A 22,756-nucleotide genomic window follows, 5' to 3' on the forward strand; every position below is an offset into this window, starting at 1 on the left:
TTCTGGGTGAGTAGTCTGCAGTGCTGTAGAATAGTTGCAGCCATGGCTGTAGCCTGTGTGTCCCTGTTCTTTGTTTATTAAATCATGGCCATAGTGTTCCCTGCCTCAGAATTGTTTATGAGTGTCCATTAAAGCTTGTGGAAGAGCACCTAGCCAGGGTAGTAGTTTACAGCTGGAGCAGTTCCATTTTGCACACAGCTGTACAAATGCTTGTCTCTTTATCATTGGGGAAGACTGGAGTGGAGAAAAGTAAATGCATCTGCAGGTAGGAAGAGGGGGGTGGCGGCAACTGCTTTAAACCAGCATTGCTGCCTGAAACTTGTTCTTCAAATGACCCCCTGTCGACTTCACCTGCCAATCCGTGATCGTTTGCATAGTTCAGTATGTTGGCTTTAGGGAGCCCCAGAACAAAGGCTTTCCTTAAAAAACTAAGACCTTACTCAGATAAAACTCCCACTCATGCCCCAGGGAGTTTTGCATGACGAAGGATTACAGGATGGTGTCTCAGCTTTGCAGTGTGTACTGCTTGTAGCCACTTTTTAGTTTTGTGGATGAGTAAGACTGTGCCCATTTAGAGGGAAACTTGGTTTCCATTTGCTCCTGCTCAGTTTGCTGGAAACTTTTTTTACCATCCTCTTTGTAGGCTAGGGGTGAGGCTTTTGAGGAACCTACAGGTGAAGAGTAAGGACACCCACCAGAAAGAAGTGCCTTGGGTGAATGTGCAGAGGGAGAGGTCTTTGAAGATCTTAGTAGGCAAGTGTTGTTTCATAAGTTGCCCATACTCGCACCCACATGGGCCCTAAGGTTTCAGAGGTGAGGAGTTACTCAGCCCTGGCAGGACTGCTGTTAAGCCGGAGCTCAGCCTGTCAGTCTGTTCGGTGTTTGGGGATCCTGAGATGCTTCTTTCCCCTTCTTTCCTGGCGTGGCAGGTATGCTGCATCATGTCTTTAGTTTCTCTGATTCTGCGGTTAGTCATTGGTACTTTGTGTGAGCAAAGCAGGCAGATGTTACAATACCTTCCTCGTCAGCATGTTCTACAGTTTCTGTTTCCTTAGATGAAGCAGTAAAGCAGTCACTTCAGGGCCAGAGAATTGGGCCTCATTTCATCAGCTGGAAGGTGACTAGTTAAAATCTAACTAGCAGTCTCACACCCAGTGCCTGACAGGAACAGTCTTTGAAGACTATTAAGAAAATAAAAATTCCCTGCCCTGTCATATAATGGAAATGAGTATACTTCAACAGCCATCCGCTCTAATCTGTTAGCCAGCCCTTAGCAGCTTACCAAGCCTGTATTTAACCTATTTCCCTAATGGCAATTAAGAAATGTTTTCATTTCCCAGGGAGAGGATTGCGAATGAAATCCTCCTCTCCCCCCCCAATCCCCATCCTGTGGCTCTGCTCTCTCCCTCCGCTTCCCCACACTCCAGCTCCTTCTTCCTTAGCCCAAGGCATCCAAAGCATTCCCCCTGTGTTTGGGTAGCATGCAGTGAGGAAGAAATGATTAAGCAGCTGAATGTTTGAAATCCAGCTAAATGCACCGATTATTATCTGCTTAGGGCTTTCTTATCTGGAACTGTGTGGTGCTTAATGGCAGGCCCATTGTTTTCAGCTCAAAGGTATTAATGAAGGAATCAGGGCAGCAGGCTGATGTCATAGGTGGCTGAAAGGTGACTTGCTGCACTGATTTCCCTTACTCCACCCCTTCGCAAGTCCCTTCCAACTAGTTCAGGAGAAGGGTTAGTATTTTTAGAGTGGAGGAAAAAAAAAAAAAAGGCAGCCAGGTTGCATTTGCGTGTCTGGTAAAAGGATTGCAGAGTCTCCTAAATATCCTGCTTAAAAGATGTACCCTCTTAGCTTCTGCTCTACTTTCTCACTTCATAAAGACTCAGATCTGCTGGCGCTGGTCTCAGTGTGAAAGCGGCCGGCCGGCCCTCGTTCACACCTGCCCTAGGCACTGGCCAGCAGACTACACTTTGTGTTCTCACCTATATCCAACGGGAGGTTTCCACTTTGTATTTTCGATGCGAAGAGAGAGCTGTGAGTAAGTAGCTGCCACCAAGGGTTACTTCCTGAGGTGGGCACAGCCCCCAAGATGATGTACACCTTAAGGAAGTGCTTATGCAGTCAAGTATCAGCTGTACTTTTTGTCACTCTTCCGAGTTAAATTAATTTAAAATGTACATAGTTATTAGATGCAAAGTGGTCTATGTTGTGTGAAGAGAGACTCGTCTCTCTGGGGTGGGATACTGTGAGTGTATTCAGTCTTCTATTACAGGGCACAAGCAGGGAAAGAGATGAAGATTCAGAGTAGATTAGATTTCATTGACATTGTTTGTGTTTTAATCATATATTGTTATTTCTGTAACTCTTTTTGTCATTTAATCTGATATTCCCGTCTATTTTATCAGAGACTTGAAAAACATGCTGCTTTCTTTGACTTAAAGAATTGAGTATTAAAAATTAATAGTATTACTCTACACTGTAGAACTTGGCGTCATACTGCCTACAGAAATGGTAAACACAAATAAAATTTCATCGAGTGTTTTTGTTTTGTTTTGTTTTTTTTCCTTACGGACCCAGCTAAGAATTTGAAGAAAGATGTATTACCAGACACTGACTTGTGGAGCTTTTGTGATTTATGGAACAATAAAAGAAAAACAGCTTTTAGACAGTGGGTGTTACAAGGGAGCAGGTAAAGAGTTCTTGTGTGCATACATATCCAAGGTCTCAGACAAAGGTAAAAAATAATGCTTGCTTTCTTTTTTTCTTCCCCATTATAATGAGACAGTCTTTTTGTGTAATACGTAATTTAATCAGTTTTTGTCACTATGGTTAAAATTAACATCTTTGCTGGCATGTGATTAGTAAGTTAGGAGTTCTGTCTTACTTAAACAAAGGAAGAGTTTACTCCTTTTTCTTATTTTTGATTGTTTTTGTTTATTTTTCTCCAGTTTAGTTTTGGTCTGGTGAACACATAGTAGTAGTTTTCACTGTTCACTGGAGTATTTTGTGACTGTTGAAGGTGCTGTCTAAATAGTCCACTAGCAAAGGCTAGATCTCAGAAGAGAAAGCGGAGGCAGAAAAAGAGTGGCACTGAATACCAATGCAGGCATCAAAGCCAGCTGCTGTCTTGATGAATAAGATTTGCTTATTCATCGAGAATCAAACATGGAAATGTTCCCTTCAAATTTGTTTTTTTTTCCTGAGGAAAAAAAAAAAAAAAGACCTGTATACCACTAGATCGTGCTCCTTTTTTTTTTTTTTTTTTCTTGACTTACTTGCTCATGGTTGGTTTTTTGTCATTGGAAATGAAATCAGGTGGCGTTCTGAAGGAAAAACTGGACAACTTTTAAAAAATGTTAGCAGAGGTGCACCAGAACGGTTGAGTGAATTGACCGGCACTTCCAGTCCCCTCCTTTCCTGTCCCCCCTCCCCGTTTCTGTAGGTTCGGCAGTAAAAACCTATTGAAATGTGAGATTACCAAACTGAAGCAATCAGTCTGGAATGATTAAGGAAGATGACTATTCTTTTCTTCAGATGACCAAAAGTCGTTTTGTTCAGAGTTCCTTATCTTCGAGCTGCTATTTCACAACATTTTCTGTCAAAGTTTGTATTTCCTGTTAAAATCGAAGAGTGCTTACCTTGTATGTAAAAACCATTGCCAGTAGTTATAAGTGAGGTCTGTCTTTCCCCTAAAATGATGTTGAGATTTTTTAAAGGAAAAAGTGTTTGTTTATTTCTTCAGTAATTTAGCAGATTATGTGTCAAGCCCAGGGTGAAATTTTGTTTGCTGAACTTATCTTAAACCTCAGGAGGGGAGGAAGGTTCTGTTTAAAGGTCAAAGTGTTTCAGGATTTCAATTCAGTATATTTTTTACCTTTAAAGTTTTCCCCTACCCCACCCAGACCTTAGAAGCTTTTCAGATGTCTTACACACGTTTATTTTGTATTGAAATTTTTGAAACAACTCTAAATTAAATCCCAGAATAATTAAATATCCACCTACATATTATTAACATCCACCATGCACAAACATCGCTCTGGGAAGAAATTCAGTGTTTGAGGTTAGGGGAGAATGCTAGAGCTGACAAAATTCAGATGCTAATGATAATGAATTTATGTAGTGGCAAAGATAGGTGCACTGCCAGGTGCTTTACAGGCAGATAAGATCTGGTTTCTGCTTCAGTGAGTTTACTACAATCTGAGGCCCTGGTTTTGCAAATAGTTATGCATGTGAGTTATGCCACTGAGTGCAGTGACACTACTCACGCATGTGAAGTTACTCACCTGTAGTGAACGTATCTGTGTACAGTTTCAACTACATTAGCTTTTCGATTGATTTTGTGGTGAGTCAGTAATTGTTTGCTGTGATAATTGCAGTTACTTAATAAGCTCTGCAAGTCAGAAGTTAAAAGAAAACACAGGAGTCACCTTTCCTTAAGGGAACTGAAAACTCAGATTTTTCTGGGCAGTTTTTTAGGATGCAAACAATCCATGTTAGATCTGGCACTGTCATATCACACTGTCTTAAATTATGTCTATTTGATTACAAATCACACAGGTGAAAAAAATCACCCGGTAATTGGAAGGGAAAAGTGTTATTCCCCTTACTCATTTGTCGTGATGCTGATCTTAGGGCCACATTTAGAGTGTTTCCAGTGAAATTACTTTCAAGTCTGGGAAAATTTAATCAGCAGAGGCCTTGGTAGCTGTAAATTTGTGACAGCAGTCCCTAATTCATCTTGTAATTCTATGACAGGCTCTGAATTGCCCGTATTTGGCCAGGGATCACCTCAGTGGACAGTTAATGAAAGAGTAGAGGGAACTTGAAGGTCAGTCTCACTGAATTCTTTTTTCTTCCTGGATGTGTCTTTTTTATTGCAACCTATCTTTCTTTGTATAATTTATTAAACAAAGCCCTTTTTTGTCTCCAGCAAAGGCAAATCTGTCCTTCTTTGTTTGTCTGCCTTCTTTCCTTGAAGCATTTATAAAATAGCCCAGAAAGTCTCAAAATAGATGTTTCTGTTGAAATTACTAGACAGAATTACACTCTAGCCAATTTATTTTCTGGGTGTGATCATGAGAATAGAACTGCAACAGATGCTGCAACTAGGTATGTTTTTGAGAGTAGAATTTTTACATCAACATGTAAATCTAATCTCAGTACAATGAGAAGACTTTAGTTATTGGCTCAAGCTCAGAATAAATGAATTTGAACTTCAGAAAACCATGACTAATCAAAATAGTACCAGAAAACACATTTGGATCTGCTGGATTCAGACTAACCAGCAGATAAGATGGAATAGCTTTTGTTTATTGAAACACTATAGTAAATGGGTGCTGACTTGCAAAACACAGGATTTTCTTGTGACATATATAGCATCACAGATATGTTGAAAATAAAATAGAAAAAATAGAAGCAGAGGGGCATGGAATAAAAATTGTAACATCCTCTTTTTCTTTCCTCTTTCTTATTTAATAAAGTAAGTGCCTGTTAACAATATTTTCTCTTTTTCAGGATTTCTTCTTTCTTTGGAAGACAGCCTTACTTCTTGTTTTATCTCACTCACTCTCTCCCTCAGAGTACATTGTGTCTTAACCTTCTCTCTCTAGCTTATTGCTCCATCCTTTTTGCCTCCTTTTTCTATCCTTTTCCTATTACTTTTTCTTCTTCATTTTTACTTTCATTCCAAATGCAGTGTCTTCCCACCTCAGAGTTCCCTTCCCCTGTTCAGCCTATGTCAGAAAAAAATTTGTAGGGCTCACCATCATTTGACACTTCAAGACCAAGTGTTCTGAATGACCACTGGCTTCAGAGGAAAAGGAAGTGTTGGTAGGTGAAGTAGAGGTTTTTCAGCACCTGAGTTCTTAGCATCCTTTCAGTCAACAAGATCACTGATACTTCTTCTCAGGTTGAATTCAAAATCCTTTGCAAGCTTCGTTTACTATTAAATTAAACCTACAAAGTGGGGAGAAACAGGAGGTATGAAAAGTGGGTAGAGAAGTCCACTTTCTGCCTGATACACAAGGAAAAATTAAAAAAAGATTTAGAGGTGAGTTTATTTTTCGAAGTACATTTAATTTAAACTAGCCATAAGAATTACCTGCATTTTTATGGTTATCATCTAGTCAAGGATGCCCTTACTGTAAATGCAGTACAGTGAGCTTTTCTGTTTGTAAACTTAGGTTTTCATGTCACTTTTTAATAGGCTTCTGAGGCACACATCCATTTGACTAGCTCTGATACAGCAGTGGTCATTACTAGCTGCAGGACCTGCTACTTAGCGTGCACTGTCTGTGCCTGTCTCAGGTAGTGGGACATCTCTTGTGTACGGTGCGACTGTGACCATTTGTCATTTACCAGCACCAGGGGATTGCCAGCTTCGCCGCTTTTGCAGATCGCAAATGTGATATGGGAAGCAAGATGATGCCTTCTAATTTGATCATGCTGTTGCATCTGTGCACACAAGAGGAGGTTTTGCCCATATTGAACCCTTTCAAAATGATGCCAACATGTAGGAGTCTGGGCCGCGCTGAGGGAAAGTTAGTGCAGGCAGAAGAATGCAAGGACAAAGACAAGGCCAGCAAAATAAGGCTGGCAAAAACAAGATAGCAGATAAGTGAGAAACACCAGTGGTCAGCAAAAGCACACAAGTCTGAGCAAAACAGGGTATGAGACGGGAGTTTTTGGCAAGTTTTGGGCTTTACATGCTAATTGCAATTAACCAATGCAAATGCTTGTAGAGGCGCATGAACAGCGCGTGTAGATAACCTGTAGCCTATTAGAAGATAGATGAGTGCGTGTACGGAACTTAGTAGGATATAAATGTAACTAGGACTGGAAAAAAAAAAAAGATGGACGATCTGATCATCACATTGGTGTTGTGTCGTTCCTGTTCCCGCATGGAGAAATAAGGACCCCGGCTAATGGTAACCCCGACACCAACACAATCTCATCAAGTCCTGTGGAACAAAAATGGTCTTTGTTCTTGCACAAACCAATGTGGGGAACAAGATGGCCTCTCAGTGTTACCAACACCACATTTCTACACGTGCTGAGTTTCCAATATTTGTACAAGGAGCCACTCTGAGAGGGCTGATTGGAAGTAATCAGGATTGTTTTGCATCTTGATTTTGCATATTTCTGTTTAAATCTGAATAAGTGGTTGTATTTGAAATGCTGGAGTTGGCAGTAACTGCAGAGTAACAAAATTGCTTGAAGGAGGACATGAAAATCTTCTGTTTGTTTGTAGAAGGCTATTGTTAATTTAATATAATTGGGTGTCAGGCTTCAAAACCATCATACACTATGTGTTTATAAAGTACTTTTATTAATGGTGTAAAAAATCCAATAACAACCCAAGAAACTTCTCATTATGAGACGAGAAGAATATTAGTGCCTTTCCTGACAGGGTTTCTTTTCACAAGGGATTCCTCTATGGAACACTAATCAAGTCCATTCAGAAAGGCCTTAATTAATTTAATTAAAATCTGTCAGATCAAACTGATTAGCTTGACATCCAGCCTGGCGGGAGGAAGGAGGCTGGTACATGCGTTGTAACTGTTGAGGTGGGCTTGCCGTCTGCAATCAGAGACGTATGGCCGCTGCAGTGATCAAAGCCATCTTTCATTGTTGTTGGAATAAATGTTATGGCTCCCCCAGGCAAGTGATCCAGTTTCTTTTTGTTAGAAAATACTTTATACCTCCACAGCCCTGGCAGCTCAGGAGGGGACAGCAGGTACCTGGCTCTGCGTGTGATTGAAGGGGAGCACCAGGTAACCTTTCCTACCCTTCTGACAACGGGAATACAGATTAAATGTTTTTTATCCCTTCGCCATCCTCTCTCTTAGCTGTTGACCATGACCACTGCTGCACAGGCAGGAGAGAGACAAAGGCCATGTTGACAGGGGTGGCTGTGCATGTTGATGATGAGCCTGGTTATTACTGCCGCAGAACATTCCAAGGAATGGTGTGTCTGCATGGGTGTCTTCCTTCTGAGGACTGAACTGAGGTGGAAGCTGAGAAACTGCATCCTCTGCTATCTGTCTGTGCTCATTCAAAATATGAGTAACTACCTCAGCCACGTAGGCTTCTTAATCCTACAGCTGCTAATAATGATGTATGGTTTCTATGGCAAACATCAGGGCAGCCAATGCAATCTGTGTCTCTAGCCCTTTCCACTTCCCTTACCCCACACATGTACTTATGGAGTATCTCTCATCTTCAAAGGTTTTTTTATAAATACTTTTATCCATCGTTATAGTGGGGTGGATCCATCAAAAGGGTAATAGCTAGTAAATGCTCAGGTTTTAGGCCCCAATCCTGCAGGCGCTTAGGCATATGTTTTAGCTTTATGTACTGTAATTCAGGCTTCAGTGGAACCATTCACAGTGCATGAAGTTAAGCATATGTGTAAGTTAGGAATTGCAAAGATTAAATAGCATTCCTGTTTGCTAGAAATCAAAAGGTAGATGAAAAGAGTGACCCCAGCTACAGAGAAACAGCAGTTCCTGAAGGAAGAGCATCAGTAACAGCTGACATGAAAGACTTGCCAACAGAAGACCTTCCAGTGACATGTGTTTGGTCTTTATTTGTGAGAAGGGCCCTTCTCCTGGCAAAATGCTCATGGGCCAGTTTCTCCAAGGGTGGAAGTCATGTGGGGCATCCGGTTCTAGTTGCGTGGGCACACACATAGTGAAAGCATCTTTCTACAGTTTGGCAGTATGTATTCAACTTTAGTACTTGGGCTTGACAAAACTTTTTGCCAGTGAAGTGATAGGGATATATTGTTGGAAGAAATAGAACATAAATTTCGTCTGCAGATACCTTTCCTGACTTGTAGCTTCCCAGTATTTTCTGGCCATGCCAGTTGAATTGAATCTGATACCCTTGTAACAGGCAAGGTAGCTTTAGCTTCAACAGTGAGCCTGCAGTAAAAAGGGTATGTTTGGTCAGTTTAGGATCTTACCACTGGAGAAGCATGCTTTACGGAATGATTCAGCGTCGCAGGGGTAGGGCAGACAAATACATAAGAAAATAAGCCAATAGCCAATATGGTTTTTTTAAAATAAAGTAATATTTTTCTTTCTCTGCTATCTAAGCTTAAGCTTAGATGTGTAGACATATTTTCCCTACGTGCCAAGGGCTTCTTTGATCCTGGTCTTGTATTATCTCCATGCTGGCCCAAGGACCCACCCATGATGAGACCTTTTTGCAAGGGAATGTATTACAGTGTCTGCATGGTCTTTGTTGATGATGACTAAATTCTAGCAATTTCTTCCTAGTGGAGTACCAGAGTCTTATCTTTTTTTTTCTTCTTGCTTTTAGCATGAGGTCCATTCCCTGGTATCTTTCCAATTTCTCCATTATTTTTGTCTTAAGATAATACAAGACTGAATTCTATTCAGCTGTACTTGTTCAATTGAATTCTGCTCCAAATTTTAATTTATACTTAATGATCAGGTACCTAGCTTGAAGAACTTCAAGATTCCAGTCATGTACCTGAGAGTGTGTGGTTGGTTCAACACATTGCTATAATGCATGTTTGTGGATACAAATGGGCAACAAGAGAATTTTTAAAGAGATGTTTCTTAGTAGGATTTAATAAAATTTGTCTCTTCCCATAAAACAACTGTACTAACTGTATGTACTACTTGAATCAAAGTGATTTTTTTTTAATTTTTCTTCATCTTTTCCTTTCAGCTAGCCTAATATTTGTGAGGAAATAACACTGAATGTTATTGATCTATTTTTTTCTTTTCTTCCTGGCTCCTAGGTCACAGTTTAGGCCCTAGTTCAGCAAAGTACTTAAGAAGAGGCTTATCTTTAAGCACATGTTCAAGTCTCAGCAGAGTAAATGAGAATTAAGCAAATACTTAAGTACTTTACTGAATAGGGATAGAATTAAGCACGTAGTTGAATGTTGCTGAATCAGGGCCTTAAAATTAAAAATTAATCTTATTTGTGCTACAAAGATTGAAAAGCTAGGCACTAGATTTGGATCTTGAATTAATATAAACCAGGAACAGACTAGCACCAACTGTCACAAGAAGAAGGGTGTATAGGTGTAAAAATGGGGTAAAGCTGGGGTTGTTAAAATCATGGGTAGGACACAGGAGACTTGTACGTTCAGTTCCTACGTCTGATTTAGACTCAGTTACTGGATACTGACAATCCCTTGTGTTTCAGTCCTGGTGCTGGTGAGCCCTGGCATGCATAAAAAGCCCTATAATGTTAATAGCTGACACTCTAAAGTTGCAGGAGAAGAGGCTTAATCTTTCTAAGCCTCAATACATACTCTATTTGTCCTGTGAAGTGAAGGTAATGCCACTTCCCTTTTCTCACTTTTTGTCTCCCTTCTCTATCTGATTACAAACTCTTTGACGTGGTGAGGTTTCTTTCTATGCATTTACGTGATGCCTGGCACGGTGCTCTTGCTGGTGACTTCTAGATGGTTTTGTAATAAAAGTCCACAATAATAAATCTTGTGCCTTGGTCTTGACAAAATACGTGACAAAGTATTATTGCAGCTAAAGCTTCTGTCAAGATTTATGTTAATACAAAATAATGGCAGCACTAAGTAGTTTTCTGACCAGCGTGAGTAACTTGTGAGACTCTAGAAAAAATTATTTGAAGAAGCATGGTAACTTCCCACTATTTTTTAGGAAGACAGATGCAGTTTTCAGCCTTTAGAGTTGAGCAGCTTATGGATGAATGTAGGGGAACGTTTGCATGGACTGGTTTTAGGGACATTTGTTAAATCTGCAAACATCTAGTATGAGTTTTTAGTGCCTGTGAATTCCTTCTGAGCAGTTTTTGGTATCGATAATAAACATTTGAGATGTGTAAGTGAAGTGTTTGACAACCATCATTTCTCCAAACGTGGAGCCTGTGCCTAAGGCTGGCTCACTGTGCATCGTGATGTTCTGTGTTGAGGCAGTTGGTGTTACCCTTCAGCAGTGTTTAGAGTAGACTGACTGACCCAAGTGCTTCTCTTAAACTAAACTTCATTTAAGGATACCTTAACAAGTATGCATAATGAGTGTAATATGATCTGTATGGGTGCTAGCTAATGGTTAACCGGCTCTGTTGAACCTGTGCTCCTTAAACAAACGCTATCAATGTGAGATGAGTTATCTTATTTCTGCAGACAGACTGTAGTGTAGGTTGGAGACTAATGCTTTCTTCTTAGGAGTAGAAGACAGCAGGAGGGCTTTCACTGCCTGCTCAAACAGGGAAGGGAAGGAAGGCATCACGTTACTAGAGCTGCTATTTTCAAATAAAGACAGGAGGGATGAGGGTAGTGGGGTCTCTGAGTATGTCCTGAAGTTCGTAGGGTGGCTGACCTCAACTCAGCTGTTACTTTGATTTTTTAGCTGACTGTTGTCTGAACAGGTGCTTGATGCAGTTTAAAGCTTCTCAGGATAGTTGACGTAACTTTGCTTTCATGCTTTGAGAAAGGGGAGAGAAATAGGCACGATCATGCTTTACACAGAAGGTTACTGTGTGGAGATACTCTGTACGGTGAATGAAGGGGCAAGATAGTGCTGAAACTTTGAGCTTTCTGTACAAGGCAAAAACCAAATAGATCAGGTGAGTCAAAACTCTGTGGATCTTGCTTATATGCTGGGGGCTTTGAAAACTTTGTGGAAATTGCTTGTTATAAGGCATATGGGATAAGAATCTTGTTTCCTGAACTTTTAGCAAGGAAATAATTTACATTTTATATATGGGAGAGACCTCTCACCCAAGCACAGTTCTTGCAGTGATAGCATTTCATGGTCAGTTTGATTAATCATCTTGGCTTATAAATGGGTTTAGTATCTTTAATCTGAACACTTCTTAAACTGTTAGAAAAACTCTAGTTCTGGATGAGTTGTAATTGTCTCTCTCTCTTTTTTTTTTTTTTTTTTTTTTTTTTTAATGGCAAACAAATCCCCTCTATGCATTTAAAATAAGAAAAGTAGACTTTTGCTGAGCATAAGCAAATTATTCATCCCTACAGCTCAACATAGAAGGCTTCAAAAGCACACCTAGAGCAAAACCAATGTATTTTGTTTTTCCAGAGTTATGGGCAGCGTAAGTTGGTATTTCAGGGTTTTGACCATGGCTAGTAGGAGATATACTGAGTACTTCAGAAATTGTCTCTGTGATTATTTTTTCAGACTAACTTTTCCTCCCTTGATGAATTAAGTGAACTACCTCTACAAACAAATGAGATTGTTAGCTTTGAATAAAGTAATGGATTTATAACTGTATAGCATCTACTGCTCACAATAGCAGCCTTTGTTCAGGACAGAAGTTTAGAATTTGATGCATTTAAGGTATTTTTATTGACCAGATAATTCTTTGTTAAAACATTGTTGGGCATTCAACTCCTTCATTTAGGTTAGCCTTGCGTGGATGTAAGTACATTTAATTCAATGAAGTTCCCTGTGACTTAGAGCATTAAACATGTGACAAGAAACAAAATAATGAGAGAATTAAAAAATAACTCTTTTATTTTTGTGTTGTTTATTAACAGTATACTTCATTTGACTTTGGTTGCACAAAAGCTCTGTCAATTAAGTTAATAGTAAATGTCACTTTCTAGTTAACATGTCATGAAAGCCTCTAGAGTACATAGTGATTATTTTAAGAATCTTTCATTCACAAAATGAAATTCATAGCTGTAAATCTTTTCTTACTTAGTCTTTTAAAAGGACTATCAAAAAACAAAACCTTAATTTGTAGCCTGAAGTTACTTTGTTAAAATCTTGACAGACTTATTCGTGCATGAGTGTGGTTTGATATGATAACTGAATTGATTTATAATGGAGAAGGAAATAAAAGTGAAGATATTTTAAACACATCAAAGAAATATTGACGGGCCTGAAACATAGATGATTTTGGTTTGTGAATTCTCCAGTCACTTTTTTCTTAGGCAGAAAGATCTCATTTGGACCATCTCTGTGAATTATTCTAAATCAAAATTTTTGAAGTGAATCTTAAATAAGTAATCTGGAACAAGAGGCCGTTTTTGGACTCCATGTTTGTTAAACAAAAATGCATCAGCTGAGAAATCCCTCTTCTAAGCATAGCAAAGTTATAAATATTTATCTCCTTAATACCTTTTTGGATTAAAGTAATAAAGTCTAAAATGACTTTATGAATGCAAGTTTCAGGGTTTTTTTGTTTTGTTTCACTAACATACATTTTATGGAAACTTTATGAGTTCCAGTGCACCTTCCAAATATTGACAGTGCCGTACTGGATGGAAGGTTCAGACCAAATCTTGAACCTCCTCGTGTTGGTTCTACAGACTGTCTGGAGTCCAAAGGTTACGAACTGCTTGTAAACTATCTCCAGAATAAAAGCCTGTGTGCCAGGACATCAGTGCTGGTATTGTGTTCTCTATTCTTTTCCTAATTTGCAGTTTCTCCCCACCCTGCCCCCGTGGATTCTCAATGGCCTGAATTGCTTCAGTCTATTTAATTCAGTGAGGCTATGCTAATCGGTGTCAACTGAAAGCCTGTCCTGAGACCCCGAGACTTTTCAGAGATGTTAATTCGCTTAGTACTACAAAACTAAAAAAAAAAAAAAAAAAAGTGGTTCTAAATTGCCCACTCCTGAGGCACAGACATTAAAAACCCTGGATTCGGCAAGTGAGTACACAGCTTTTAATGGTACTGATTTAACAAAACTACTCTCTTTGACATTAAGCACCACGTATATTACTGATGTAATTTGTTAGCAGTAAAGGGTCTCTTTGCAGCATTTTTTCTCTGTTGGGTCTGGCAACATAAAGATTAAAATTTGCATTCAAAATACTGAAGTCAACAGAAGTCTCCCTGTGAATCCAAATTTAAGAGTTTGCTTTGCTTAACTCTGCAAGATGCACATGAGAAATCAAGACCATTTATGTCCTTAAACATAAGGCAGTAACACACTGCTCAACCTACAGGTTTCCCAGAGTGGACCCTTGTGGTAGGTACCTGGAGGAGAATCTTCAAGCTTGAGTTAGATGCTGAGGCTGTCCAGGAGGCTCACTGGAAGAAGACATTGCTCAGGAGAGGACTCCCAGGAGCCAGCAAGCTCAGCCAGAAGCATCCTGCATTCAGTTCAACAGTATGATTTGCGCATTTCTGCGAAGTGGAGGATGGGACATAGTCCAACCCCATCCTCCCCCAATAAATTGAATTGCCTGTCTGTGCTTTGGGTATCCTTTGAGGATCCAGGCTCAACCTCTCAGGCAGAAGTGCAATGTGGTAGATTTCCTCAGTGTTATAAAAAAATTTGGTTCTGAATGAACATTTCTGCCTAAAGCCCTTTACCAAATAAATACTTCTGCTAGAGAGCAGGGGGCAATCACTTACAACTTTCCACAGGCAAATACTGTATGTATTTTACTCCCAACTGTGATAAATTTACCTCTGTTTTAGTTCATTAAGAAAACTTTAGCAGGGAAATGCAATTTCTCCTCATTGTGTAAACGTAACAAATAGTACTTATCTCCTTTGACTGGTGGTTTTTCAGACATGAAATTACTGTTAAATGGATCTAATTAATATAAAAAATTTAAAAACCCACACATTTTTCCCCCTGCACCAGTGTGTGGTTTTTAGTTAATAACAGAGTATGTAGAATCAGCAGTTCATCAAAATGATCAAAGGTCCAATGAAGGAAACTTATCTGAGTCTTTAACTCTGAATTGATCCTCAGTGATACACTTTATTCACCAGAAATAACTTTTTTTTTTTTTTGTAACATAGCTTTTACCAAAAACTTCTTTTGTATCAAAATTTTTTAATGTTAGGGGTGGTATATGCCTCATGGGTATACTCTAAATTCCCTTTGTAGCCAGCAGTGATCTCAATGATAAATCATTTTACAAGGCTTCAAATGTTCTTAACTCTTTGTGAGATAATCCCAAATTTAGTGTGTTAAATATTTTCAAGAAATAGGTCTGCTGACTTTTAATCTGCAGGTCTGATTTGTACAGCATGCAGTTTCCAGGTATTTGGTATCTCTTGTGCTGCGTAACCTGTATCGTGTGCACAGCTATCTAATCTTGTGGCAGGTGAGAAGCTGTAATTTGCGGGGTGTCTTATCAAAATACAGAAAACTGATGCGGAAAGAATGGCAATTAAGCCATATTTGGCCCGTACAGTCTTAATTCTGTTTTATAAGATAGGCAGCAATCAATGAATAATCTTCAGAGCTGTGAAAACATTGTGGGTTGCGTGGTGCAGAGGCGAGCCCTGCAAAGTTGAGCCCTGTGAAGGCGAGCTGCACGGGGCACCAGCGCCCCTCACTCTGCAGGGGCTGAGCGTCCCCCCAGGCTCGCCAAGATCTGTTTGTCCAGTGATGCAAGAGTTTGCTAATTAAACAGTTCACAGCAGTGTTTGGGGCAGAACCTGTGGACATTTAACCAATTGAACAATTTATTGCTGTAATTGAAGGGGTTAGCTGGTGTTTATTAACTAGCCTTCCTGTCACGTTCGAATGGCTGGACTAACCCTTGGTCCCTGACTTGTTTTCAAGCGTCCCACCAGTGGTGTTGGCACTGCGGTTGTCACTCTTCAGGCTGCTGCTTCAAGGCCAGAACTTTACTTATCCCCCTTCTGCAAATTCAGCAACATTACTGAGCACTTTTTTCCTTGCAGGAGCAAGTGTTTTATTACAAATTAAGTACCGTCCCTTTAGAGCAAAAAGGAGATTTTATCTTAGACAAAAAATAAATTGGGATGATTAGGAAATTTCAGCAAACCGCTTATGGCTTGAAAATGGGTGTTAGGCTTTGTAATCTCAGCGTAGCATTAGTTTATTTTCCTTTTACGATCATGGTCACCTCTGCTGTCTCCATCGTCATTAAAGTGGTTTCGGGGCTAGGATAAAGGTGTCACTGCAGTGGCCTGCAGCAGGGCTTCCAGTCAGACCACTGAGGCACACACAGTTTGGGACACAAATCTATTCAGGGGAACAATGAGTCCTGACGGTGATAACAGGCTGCTCATCCTCCTTACCCATGAAAGCTTCTATAACTAAAACTAATTGCCCGTTCTTAAAGTTCAGTTAGCAGGGATATTAATGTAGGCCTGACAGGTGAGAAAATGTGTTTCTTTGAGTCCATTCAAAAAACACTGTATCTGATCAACTATAGGAGGAGCCTGAAGCAATTGTGTCTATAAACTTGCAAGGCTTTAGTTTGTTGGATCTAAACAGCCCGCTTTTATTAATTGCACTTGAGTCAGACAACATTAATTCAACAGAAATGGATGGGAGGAAGTTCACTTAATACTAACATAATACTTGGTATCACTTCCATCATTGGGAAAGGAAATGCTTGCTTCCACCTTCATTTGGGCACGGGAAGAAAAGGGAAGACTTCTTTAAAAAAATATTTTTTAATTAGAAGTCTGAATTATTTTGCATTAAGGATCAGTCAGTGTTCCCCTCCCAGTTCACTTCTAGTGGTTTGATAATCTTAATTTGTAATGTTCGCTACTTTTCTCAGTTAGTTGTTCATCCCACGAGGCACAGCACATCCTATGTGACTTTAAAAAGTGGTCCCACCAAGGGTGGCGTTATCATTAGCTGTGCAGGTATTAAATAGGATTAACGTAAAAATCTGTGATGGTGTTTCAGGACTTGTTTAAGGAACTTAGGGCCAGATACATCACTACTAGTTCAGCTTCTTTACAGTTGGTGTAAACAAGCACAGCTCAGTGGAGCTGCACTGATTTATATGTGTCCAAACATCCTGAATTCAACCAGCAGACTTATTGTGGGATGCTGAAAGGATTCCAGCTGAATCTGCAGGAGCTACTTGTGCTAGTGGGCTTCAGGCTTGGAGCTAGACAGGGAAATCTGTATTTCCCATTTTAATTGAAAGGGGTGTTCACAATATAAGACTAAAAGACAAAGCCTACCCCAAAGACATGCATCTGTTTCACATAAAATAAATGCATTATAAGAGTGAGAAATTGCTTGAAGATGGTCTTGGTACTGGAAATAGTGTATGTTCATGGGCATGCACATGCATGTATAATGCTCAGTCAGCTAGAATTTTCTCTGAAGGTGGAAAATTCTGTTTATTATGTATGAGCGGCTCTAAAAAATATATGCATAATGCTTTACTAGTTCATCCTTCTGGAAGTATCCAAATGTCTAGATCATTGTGATATTTTTTAGAAAGAAGATTTACTAGAAAAGATATCTAGATGAGGTCTCCCTGGTCAGTCAGGCCAGTTTACCCCTCTGGGAAAGGCAATCTCATAAAAAATTTAGTTTTACTAATGAACAAGGCCTGTCTTACCAAGACCAGGATTTTTTGCCCCACTGCTGTGACGGAAAAGCCCCTCTCAGACTAAAGAACTTCTAGCCTGAACTTGCTCAGGTCAATTTTGTTCTGTGAAAATCTTCAGCTGGAAAAGCTCAAAAATAACTCCTTGCTGTTTACCTCATGACATATTTATGGAGCACAACCATAGCCTTTCCCAGCCTTGGCAAAGCCAGAAAGCAAGAAAGATGATGCTTGCGTTGCATAATGGAACAAGGTTCAGTGGCCTTCAAGAGTATAAGCAGTGATTGAGGTAGCCTTAGAAACAGCATAAGTATGTCCCTGGACTTGAATTTGTGTGCCTTTCTGAGCGGTGAGGCTTATTAACTTAGCTGCTAATGTATCTGCATCACTCTCTTGATGCAGCAGTGCCACTCGAAACACTACATACTTCCACAGTCAGCAGGCTCAGAGCTTGCTCTGCAGGCTTTGCAAGCAGAGCATGCTGCATGGCATAGACGTGCACTTTTGCATCTTTCTAAGAAAGGCTCTGCATTTTCTAACCTATTGCCATCTAAATTGATCTTGATTCAACACAGATGACCAGCTTAGGAAATGACACCCTCCTTCTGGAGCAATAGCACAGTTTGTCATTTCTTTGGAACCCATTGCCCTTCCATCAAGACATCTGGATTTTCTAGGTGATGTATAGATTTAGTATTCAATTCCTGATTTAGGAGGGCAAGGCAGTCTTTTTCTTGATTACCGTAGATAGTGCAAAGCATACAAGAGGAAGGAGGGTCTTGTGATTGAGATGAAGGGCTATGATTCAGGATGTGTGGGTTCAGCTCCTGTCCCTGCTGTCTGCTTTCAGTGAAACCTTGGGGAAGTCAATGAATCTCTTCCTCTTACGCAAAATCTCTGACTCTTCCTGTCTTTTCTATTGACCTGAGAGATTCTTGTCACTGGCTGCGTGTTTGTATGCCTTCCCCACCATTGTTGTCCACTAATGCAAGCTGGACAGCCTGCCTTCTCATGTTTGGGGAGGAGGGTTCAGGTATGACAGTTCTGGAGTCCATTCTTAGAACAGAGGACGTGACCCCACACCCAAAGCTCCTACCAGGACTCCTGTTCGCTTTTCCATCTCCTGCCCAATTCTCTCCCCACCAACACCTTTTCTTCCACATCCCTCCTGAACCACCCAGAAGTGGAGGGGAAGAGAAGGGCTGGCTAGCTTTCCCCCTCCCCACTGTGAAGCCAAAATATGTTATCAGTCTCCTCTTAATCAGACGTGGGAACAAGATTACTCAAATTGATGTCAGCTGAGTACAAGTTCTGCAGTTTTGCAAGTTGCTGACTAGAATTACTGAAATTACCCAGAGCTAAATGATTTGTTATAGCTGGAAGTTGGAGAGCCTTTGGTGTTTACACCATTGTTCGTGGTGGAAGGGATAAGTCCTGCTGCTTCACCTCATCAATGAAGAAGTTTGTTCATACTTGCTTAACCTCGAATGGTTTCAACAGTTACTTTCTTCATACCTCAGTTATATTTTCATTCCCATTCAGGGTTTTCATTAGCAAGTTACTTTGCAGCTACCCAGAGTGACATTTAATAATTGCATTGAGACATTTCTCTTAGAAATCTAAACTGTAATAATGAAGTAAAATCTGCTTTTGCTCAAGAGATACCTGAGCAGAAAAAAACAGTGATTAAAATAATGGCTAAATAAGCACTGATGTGGTATTTATTGATAGAAAGCTGCAGCTCTTTGCTGTGCGACTGGTAAGAAACAAGAGAATGAATAATAGCTACCAGTGTCCCAAGTTTGAAAAGTCAGAGGAAATGGCAGCAAGAAAAAGCAAATGAAGATTGATTAAACCACAGGAGGGTGAAGGGAGACGTCCTCCATGCTGGACCAGGCTGGGCGGCTGACTCCTGGGTCACCTCAGCTGTTGCTTTTCGGAGTGGTGCTTTGAAAGGGCCCTGTTTGGGAGAAGTGCTTCCTGACCGCCACTGCTGCGCACCACTTGCAGATGCTGCCTGTGGGTCAGTGGGAGGTCACCGCCAGTTAACTCAACACCTCCAGCGAGGAGAAAGCTCTTGGGGATAAACTGCCTTACTGTCACTGTCTAACCCGCACCTAGAGAATTCGCAGATGCTTAAAGTGCCCCTTTGCTTTGTCCCAAAGTACATTTTCTTGGCATCATTAGCACTGCCAACTAATACCTCTCCCCTCCCCAGTACAGCGGGTTCAGCATCAGTTTCTCCAGCCTGGTGGTTGGGTTGCCAGGGCCCACCAGTGCCTCGCCAGCACCTCAGCAAAGCTGCCAGGGAGGGACCAAGCGAGACCTTGGGGCCTGCAGAGGCAGCAGTGTCCTGCGCACGCGTGGGTGCCCCCAGAACACACGTGGGTGCCCCCAGGGCTTGCCCTGTGTGTTGGGGCATGCCTCATGGTCCTACAGGACCCAAAACAAAGCCAGCTCCCCAATCCAGTGACACTGGCAGCTCCGTGGCTCAGCGCCAAAGGGAAGAGACAGCTCTTAAACCCCTGCCCGTACTCTGTGTGTTGTCAGTGATGACATCAAGGGCAACATCAGCAGGGGAAAGACTGAATGTGAAGGTGGACAGTGTTTGCTTGTAAAATGTAAAGTCTGAGTATGTTCAGCAAACTGCATCAAGTTCTTTAGCTCTCCAGAAGCAGAGCAGTTGCATTTAAATCACTGTGTTCTGAAAAAGATCAAAGATGTAAAGAAATGGCACAAGTAGTGCAGGAGCCCATTTCTTATATATACATAGAGGTATATGAGAAGTCGGTGTATTTCACATTGCTCCCACATTTTTGCTTCTGACAGCAGTTAGAGTGCCCTGTCCATAGGTGAGTCTGGGTGCAGGCGCTCCCCAGTTGTTACTTCCCTGGGTGTGAGAACTGGTGGGGCTTTCTCAAGTATCCGCATGGATTCTGGGCAAAAGTCTGGAAAAGGTAAAATGCTGAGGCAAGGGGATTGAACTCTGCAAAACCTCTGCAGGGTGCAGACTGCTCTGTTTTTGTCCATAAAAGAATTTAGTAGGCATATATTTTATGTGTGTGGGTACATCAGTAGATGCATAAAAATACATATGTCTGTTTTCAATAAAAGTATTCCATGATCTAAACGTCTTAAAAATCTTAGGCTTCACATTTTCTTGAACAGGCTTGTTCAGGGAAACAAAAGAGGGTGCTTGACAAGATTATGGTGTTGCTTCTATACATTTCCTTTATTCTTGTGGCTAAAAGGAAATTACAATGTGTTGTTAAGTCAAAGTGTGGTCTGTGGAGCTGAACCAAAAAACCTTTAAATGGACTAAAATTCCCCTTCTGATAAAAGGGAAAACTACACAGCAGAGAGACAGGATATCTTTAATTTAAATAGTGGGTTTAGGTATATTAATTTGAGTTCAAAGCATCTTTCAAAGGGTATGATGCCCACATTTTTAATTTTACCTAATACTGAGCATCTGGTGTGGACTGGTTTGTGGTACTGAGAGCAAAAGGAAATACATTACTCATAGATGAAAGGAGTGAGGGGGAATCACTGTCCTGGCTAAAAATAGCCTTTTTTCCACCAGTTAATATCAGCTGGAGGTTTGATTAAATAGTAATTGTCTAGAAAAAGACAATAATTGAGTGTGACTGTTTCCTTTCAGGGGCCAGGCCCAGGTGGTGAAAGTTAAGTATTGTCCTTCAGATAAGGTCCTGAAAGCAGTTTTCCTGGATGTCCACTGAGCCCTTCTGCAAAATGTCCTTTCTGGGTGCTGAGCTGCAGACAGACAAAATCCAGGCCTTTTCGCAGGGCAGCAGCAGCTCTCAGGGATGTAGCGCTGGAGGATTTTATGGCTGCATTGCAGATACGAGCTGGCTCACCTCTTTGGCTGGAACTCTAACCCAGAGGCGCAGAGATCACAGGAGACAAATGTCTTGAATTAAGAAATGGGGTTGACATCTATAAAAGTCAGAGCACATCTAGTAGGCAACATGTGTAATAAGACTATAACGTTATATCTAATAGGGAGATTGGAAAGCTGTCTAAAAAAAAACCCGCAGCTTCCGTTCAGATCAGCACATTCAAAAACAAAACACCCCAGATTAATATTTTTTGTTTTTTCCCCCCTTAATTTATTGATATGAGTCCATATGGTCTTTTCCTAAAAATCAGTCTATCTTTTTCAGTACAAGGTTTAGTGATGATACCAGTAACAACTTTGCCTAGCTTTGTTGGAGTCCATAGTGAAGAAACACCTATTCCTGTGAGGTTAACAATATTTTCTCTACATTTCTGTAAGGTTATTCTCTCTGAATGACCCTTTTATGCTTTGTAACAGTAACACTTATCACTTGTCTGGGACTTTGAGTATTATGAATATCTAAGCATTATATAATTAACCTTTGCAAGTGTCCAGTGAGCCAGAGCCATGAGATAGAGCCAGGCAGGAAATGCTTTTTCTGCCTTGTGAAAGTTTTCAAATTGCTACTTATTCTGAGTGGAATGGACTCAAAACTTTGGGGAGTTTTTTGTGGAGGAAAAGTGGAGGAGGAGAGAGCGTGAGAGACCAACTGGTTTGCTGCAAAATAGCCAAACGTTACAGAGTGCTCCCTTGGGAAGGGGAAAGCTATCGTTTCAGCCCTTTGTCCTGCTTGGTGAAGGTTTGGGACTTAAGGCTTACGCCTCCACATGCTGAATTAGGACCATAATGGCAGGGCCAGAGTCAGTGCAGCTCTGCTGGGTGGCCTGGGGACAAGCACTCGGAGAGGCAGTCACTGTAGCCTGCTAGCGAGAGCAGCTCCCAAAAGCTTTGCTGGCTGTAGCTTGGACCATCTTTTCTCTTGCGCTCCAGGTAAGCTGAGCTCTTATCCAGCCAGAAATACCACTCACTTGAAAAGTAGCATGCATATTGTACCAGGAAGCCTGGGTTTTGGCCATTCAACATTTTCCAGGGGAAGCTGATCCCTTGGGTATAGGTAAGGGTAGTTGCTTCAAAGCCACAGCAGAAATTGATACTGCATGAAGTTTGAATGTCTTGATTCTGTGGTTTAAACCACTAGACCACACTCTTTCTGAAATAGGTAGGAATATTTGCATTTTTATATAAGGAAACTGAGGCATGGAGAGGGTACAAGGCATGCCAGAAGCCACGTAAGAAGCCCGTGACAGAGCTAAGAACAGAACCCAGGTTTCCTGATACCAGCACCTGTGATTCAGCTACAGCACACTATGAGGGCAGGACAGGAAGGAACAAAGAATTGAATTTCTTCTGAAAGTGAAGACTCTTCTTGCTTCAGTTAGTGTCTTCCATTATATCCAAGGCAATGACAGAGTCAGATTCATTGCTGCATCCCTATAATCTGATTTTTCTTTAACAGTTGGGTTTAACAATGAATATCGGGAAACTGCTGGCCTTCTGCTAACCACAGATTGGTGGGCTAAAATGAGAGACTGCCCATTGAGAATATAATCCTG

General features: G+C 40.8%; 1 protein-coding gene across 2 annotated transcripts in view; it reads left to right on the top strand.

The window, feature by feature from the left end:
• Positions 1-1,849: 1,849 nt before the first annotated feature.
• PRDM1 (PR/SET domain 1) overlaps positions 1,850-22,756 on the top strand; it is a 65,138-nt gene continuing 44,231 nt past the window's right edge. Inside the window, exon 1 of one of the 2 annotated variants that reach the window (XM_074862203.1) lies at positions 1,850-2,041. The gene's annotated coding sequence lies outside the window, so the exon portion shown is untranslated. Of the gene's footprint in view, positions 2,042-2,565; positions 2,738-22,756 lie in introns of those variants that run through there. The other variant, XM_074862205.1, reaches the window with a different exon arrangement.

Source organism: Strix uralensis, chromosome 3 (genome assembly GCF_047716275.1).
Source record: "Strix uralensis isolate ZFMK-TIS-50842 chromosome 3, bStrUra1, whole genome shotgun sequence".
NCBI classification, from domain to species: Eukaryota; Metazoa; Chordata; class Aves; order Strigiformes; family Strigidae; genus Strix; species Strix uralensis.